We start from the raw sequence: 6000 nt of genomic DNA, 5'->3' as shown, positions 1-6000 counted from the left end.
TGGCTCTCACACCATTCAGTGGTTTCTACTGTTGACTTTGTGGGTAGAGCTCATGGGTAAACATGTCTACATTGAAAACACAACCAGATGCTCCACCACTGAATGACATACAACCTATTCACGTAGGAGTTCGCTTCTTGACTCACGCAAGGAGGAGAACATAATGGAAGTGTAAATAGTCTCCGCTGACCTCAGGTTTTTTTGAACGTCAGTAAAGATCAGTTGTGAAATGGTAAATACAGTGCCTTGCGAAAGTTTTCGGCCCCCTTGAACTTTGCGACCTTTTGCCACATTTCAGGCTTCAAACATAAAAATATAAAACTGTATTTTTTGTGAAGAATCAACAACAAGTGGGACACAATCATGAAGTGGAACGACATTTATTGGATATTTCAAACTTTTTTAACAAATCAAAAACTGAAAAATTGGGCGTGCAAAATTATTCAGCCCCTTTACTTTCAGTGCAGCAAACTCTCTCCAGAAGTTCAGTGAGGATCTCTGAATGATCCAATGTTGACCTAAATGACTAATGATGATAAATACAATCCACCTGTGTGTAATGAAGTCTCCATATAAATGCACCTGCACTGTGATAGTCTCAGAGGTCCGTTAAAAGCGCAGAGAGCATCATGAAGAACAAGGAACACACCAGGCAGGACCGAGATACTGTTGTGAAGAAGTTTAAAGCCGGATTTGGATACAAAAAGATTTCCCAAGCTTTAAACATCCCAAGGAGCACTGTGCAAGCGATAATATTGAAATGGAAGGAGTATCAGACCACTGCAAATCTACCAAGACCTGGCCGTCCCTCTAAACTTTCAGCTCATACAAGGAGAAGACTGATCAGAGATGCAGCCAAGAGGCCCATGATCACTCTGGATGAACTGCAGAGATCTACAGCTGAGGTGGGAGACTCTGTCCATAGGACAACAATCAGTCGTATATTGCACAAATCTGGCCTTTATGGAAGAGTGGCAAGAAGAAAGCCATTTCTTAAAGATATCCATAAAAAGTGTTGTTTAAAGTTTGCCACAAGCCACCTGGGAGACACACCAAACATGTGGAAGAAGGTGCTCTGGTCAGATGAAACCAAAATTGAACTTTTTGGCAACAATGCAAAACGTTATGTTTGGCGTAAAAGCAACACAGCTCATCACACTGAACATACCATCCCCACTGTCAAACATGGTGGTGGCAGCATCATGGTTTGGGCCTGCTTTTCTTCAGCAGGGACAGGGAAGATGGTTAAAATTGATGGGAAGATGGATGGAGCCAAATACAGGACCATTCTGGAAGAAAACCTGATGGAGTCTGCAAAAGACCTGAGACTGGGACGGAGATTTGTCTTCCAACAAGACAATGATCCAAAACATAAAGCAAAATCTACAATGGAATGGTTCAAAAATAAACATATCCAGGTGTCAGAATGGCCAAGTCCAGACCTGAATCCAATCGAGAATCTGTAGAAAGAACTGAAAACTGCTGTTCACAAATGCTCTCCATCCAACCTCACCGAGCTCGAGCTGTTTTGCAAGGAGGAATGGGAAAAAATGTCAGTCTCTCGATGTGCAAAACTGATAGAGACATACCCCAAGTGACTTACAGCTGTAATCGCAGCAAAAGGTGGCGCTACAAAGTATTAACTTAAGGGGGCTGAATAATTTTGCACGCCCAATTTTTCAGTTTTTCATTTGTTAAAAAAAGTTTGAAATATCCAATAAATGTCGTTCCACTTCATGATTGTGTCCCACTTGTTGTTGATTCTTCACAAAAAAATACAGTTATATATCTTTATGTTTGAAGCCTGAAATGTGGCAAAAGGTCGCAAAGTTCAAGGGGGCCGAATACTTTCGCAAGGCACTGTATGCTTTTCTGATTACACTCAGTTGGTGTTGTTTCCTTTGAGTTGTTACACCAATGTCCCTTCTGTGTCCCACCAACCAGTCTTCATACTCATACCCCTTCATTATAGATACTGTATAGTTCCATCCGCAGATAAAATACAGATTTAGTATGTTCTCAGGAAAGATAGGATTATTGTCAGTGTTAGACAACCAGAGAGATCACAAAGAATAAATGGACCAAAAAATGAAGGCAAAAGTATGTAAAATAGTACAGTGGGTTAGCAGGAAATAAGGGCACCAGTGGAGGCTCCTCTGAGGAGGAAGGGGAGGACCATCCTCCACAGTGAATTTAATCAAAATAATGAAACAATAAATAATTATCCTTTTTAGATAAAACTATACTAAATATATTCACGTCACCAAATACCTGAATAAAACAGACTTGGAATTCTCCTCTGGGTACATTGGCTTCAATACAAAACCTAGGAGGCTCATGTTTCTCACCCCCTTCCATAAACTTATACAGTAATTATGACAGCTCCTATCAGAGCTCTTGTTTCATGAACTGACATGTTGTCCATCCAATCAAAGGATCAGAGAATAAATCTAGTACTGAGACCATAAACTATAGCTAGCTAGTATTGAAGTGCATAAAATGTGTTGAGTAGTTGACTCAAAGAGAGAGAAAGACAATAGTTGAACAGTTTTAAATAAATACATTTATTCAGAAATAAAGGTGAAGCAAGAGAAAAAAAAAGAGAGGAGAGAGAGAGAGAGAGAGAGAGAGAGAGACTATATATGGATTATAGATGTATATTTTGTAGATTTTTTTTCACTTCACTTTCACTTTCACTTACTTAGCTAGTGAATGCACATGGCTAGATTAGCATACTCAAACACCCGGCTCAAATAGAGAGGGATGCTATGTTAGCTATCTGGCTATGGCTATCCAACACTGAAACTCTTCCAAGTCAAGGTAAGCTTTTGGTTTTATTAATTTATTGCCACCAGGGCCCACTGGTATAACTGCTAAACTTCTTGCTGACTGTACACTGCACTGCATGATTGTAGCGGGTTTATACTACCGCGTTAGTTATAGTAGCTATGTTGACTATGATGTTAGCAAATATGGTGACAACAATGTAGGCTGTGTGTAGCAGTTAGCGGTTAAGATGGTTTGGCTTGGAAAGGTTTTTTCACCTGGTCGCAGACAGCTGATGTGTTGTACAATGAGGTCCACATGTGAAGGGAAAAGGTGAGAGGAGGAGAGCTCGTGGATGAGAAAAATAATACAAGAGCAAAGTGATTATGCTGTTTGTATGTGGCTGCTATGAAAGTGAACTGTGTTTGCGTGTGATCAAAGGTGTATTCATTCTGTTGAAAAACGTTTTTTAACATAACGAAATGAGGATAAACATACCTGAATTTGTCCAATAGAAACTGAATTTGTTCAATACACCCTAGATCAGCTGGAGTGTGCAAAGCAGTATTGAATGTGTCACTGTCTGTCACCTTGATTACAAAAAAAATATCTCTACGTTGTAAACTTTCATTCATAGTCTAGGTTGTAGCAACCTCGTGATGGGTATAGGGAAAATTTGAGTATCATGTAGTAGCCTAAACTTATCAATGTAACATTGAGCTGGGTGAATGGAATATGTTTTAATAGAAATAAAAATAATCGTACTCCCTCATCTTAAATGGCACCGACCGCCACTGAAGTGCACTCACTCACAGACACATTACGATAGGTCATGCTAAGCCGCTGGGTATCCCTGCCCTATATTGTTGAGGAGAGAGAAATATATACACTCTTTGGGGGTTGGCTGGTCATGGTTGTGGTTTTACATTCCCTGCTTCTTGAGGCAGTGCCAACCCTGTAGGTCAGTGGTGCCAACACTATTGGCAACAAACAAAGGCCATTAAAAATATAGACAATGATACCATCGATTGGCATTCACAGCTTCCAGACAAGAGTTAAGGGACAGGAAGATGGACTGCCAGACACTGGGTGCCAACCAGGGGAGGTGTTGGCATGGTCCCCAACTGAAGGGCCACTAGGGAGAGAGGGGAAACAGGGGACCAGATGGGTCTAGAGAAAGAAGACAGAGCCTTTAGGTATGAGCACAGTGCAGCCTGAGGACCCAGCATATGGAGAGAGGAGATGAGAGAACAGAGCAGAGGGACAGAGTGACAGAGCCAAGCTACACACATAGAGCATGGATGAGATGTGGAAACTGCTCGACAGAGGTGAACAGACAACTAAAAAGACTACATGGGGCTCACTGTTTGTGACTCGGTAGGCAGGTTTTCATTGGAAAATTTCACTAGCAAAGGTTCTGGACTCTGGTGACCCACCACATCGTAGAAGCTTCGTGAAGTGTCTCCATCACATGTTCTGTTTATAGAGTGATAAATGTGCAATCAACTTCAAATTAGCACCTCCAGTTTAGGCTACAGGAAGTGTAGGTAATCACAAGAAGAAAATCACATTAAAGACCGATCATACTTGGTCCTCTAGTGTAAAGTGATTGCTACTTAAAGAGCTCAACAGAACAATGTTTCACCTCACTAGACATGCTTATATTCATGCCGTTCTAGAGTATACCTCAAGTGTCTCATGCAATTACAGTCAAGCTGTACTCTAATGTTTAAAAGGGAAATATGCTCTCAGTACAGTCAGAACAATATACAAAACATAATTCCTGTTCTCTAGCTCAGACCAAATGTCTGATTCAATTATGACTGAATTAAACAATGGAAAGAACAACATGCCTGAGGTTTTAGTCAGTATTCACATTCCAAAACAGTGTTTACTTGACTATGATTTTCTCTGTACAGGGAATTGTGTAACATGTCACAAACATGTCACTTGTGCTGGGTTGAAACACGAACTGGATTTGACTGGATATGACAATTCAGAGGACGGAGACAGTTGAAAATATTTCCTTTATATTTCTGATTAACATGACTTTATTTTTTGTAATGTATACAAAGGGAGTCAGGAAACAGGTGCAGAAGGTGAGTTTAATAATAATCATCATCATCATCATTGTCGTGACGTTGTATTAGTTAATGTGACGACTGATGTTCATAGAATTATTAAACGTTTCTAATTGCGTGATTAACTGAATCAAGCAATTATTAACTCATTAACCTGGGGCACCATGGAAAAGGTAGTTTTTATTGAGTTTCTATTTCCCAAATTAACTCAAAGAATATCATTAACCAGTTACCTCTACAATCTCGTTCTGAACGTCGTATAGTCCGTGAATCTGCACGGACCCGGGTCTCACCAATGAGTTCGTACCACACCAATCTTAGTTGAATATTTATTTACTAGAAAGCTAAAATGATGATAGAAGATACACATAGACAAAACACATTATAGGTTATTGATTAGAACTTAGTATAACGGGCCAACACACTATGGCACGTGTTACCCACAATGGGGATTTCAAAAGAGAGAGAAAAAAGAAAGTACACGAGAGAAATATACATTTGGGTGAATTTGTCAGCTATGCTATTCTAACCCTAACCTTGCCCCAAACTGCCACTCTTATGGGTCAGAATATAATGATGTAATAAAGTGGGGAAGATCTCTGAGAATTCTCTGCGTGGACCGTTCAGGGGACTGTTCAGGCTGCTCGATGACGCACGTCTCCGGCGCACCTTTCTGGTCGTCCTCATGATGTCAGTGTCCTTTTGGCTTAGGAGTCTGTTCCCTCACCCTTGCTCTGGAAGGGGTCTTCTGAGGACAGACAGCTCTGTAGTTCAGAGCTCACAGCATAGGAAGGAAACTTTTTATATACCACGATTTGCTGGGATTGGATGCTAGGGGGTCCGGCTTGAATTCACCCGCTTAGACACAGCTACTCATCCGTAGCTTGGGTAGAAAAATATTTATATGTCTTCAAACTTGTGTTGCGTTCTGGGTTCGTTGACTTTTTAGACCTTGGCTGCAGCTTGGGTCACGTAGTCTCCTCTGTAAATTCTTTACTCACAGGTTTTATACCTTCGTGTCAGAAGTGGGCGTAACCGCCTTTAGGGCAATTCTCTGGGCATACCAAGTTAAGAGCAAGGTCTAGGTTTTTCTCAAATCCAATTTTAGACAACTAACTTCACACGTAACTTCAAACATTCCCTTTGATTTGGA

The sequence above is a fragment of the Oncorhynchus mykiss genome, chromosome 3 (genome assembly GCF_013265735.2).
Source record: "Oncorhynchus mykiss isolate Arlee chromosome 3, USDA_OmykA_1.1, whole genome shotgun sequence".
NCBI classification, from domain to species: domain Eukaryota; kingdom Metazoa; phylum Chordata; class Actinopteri; order Salmoniformes; family Salmonidae; genus Oncorhynchus; species Oncorhynchus mykiss.
This window is presented reverse-complemented; position numbering follows the sequence as displayed.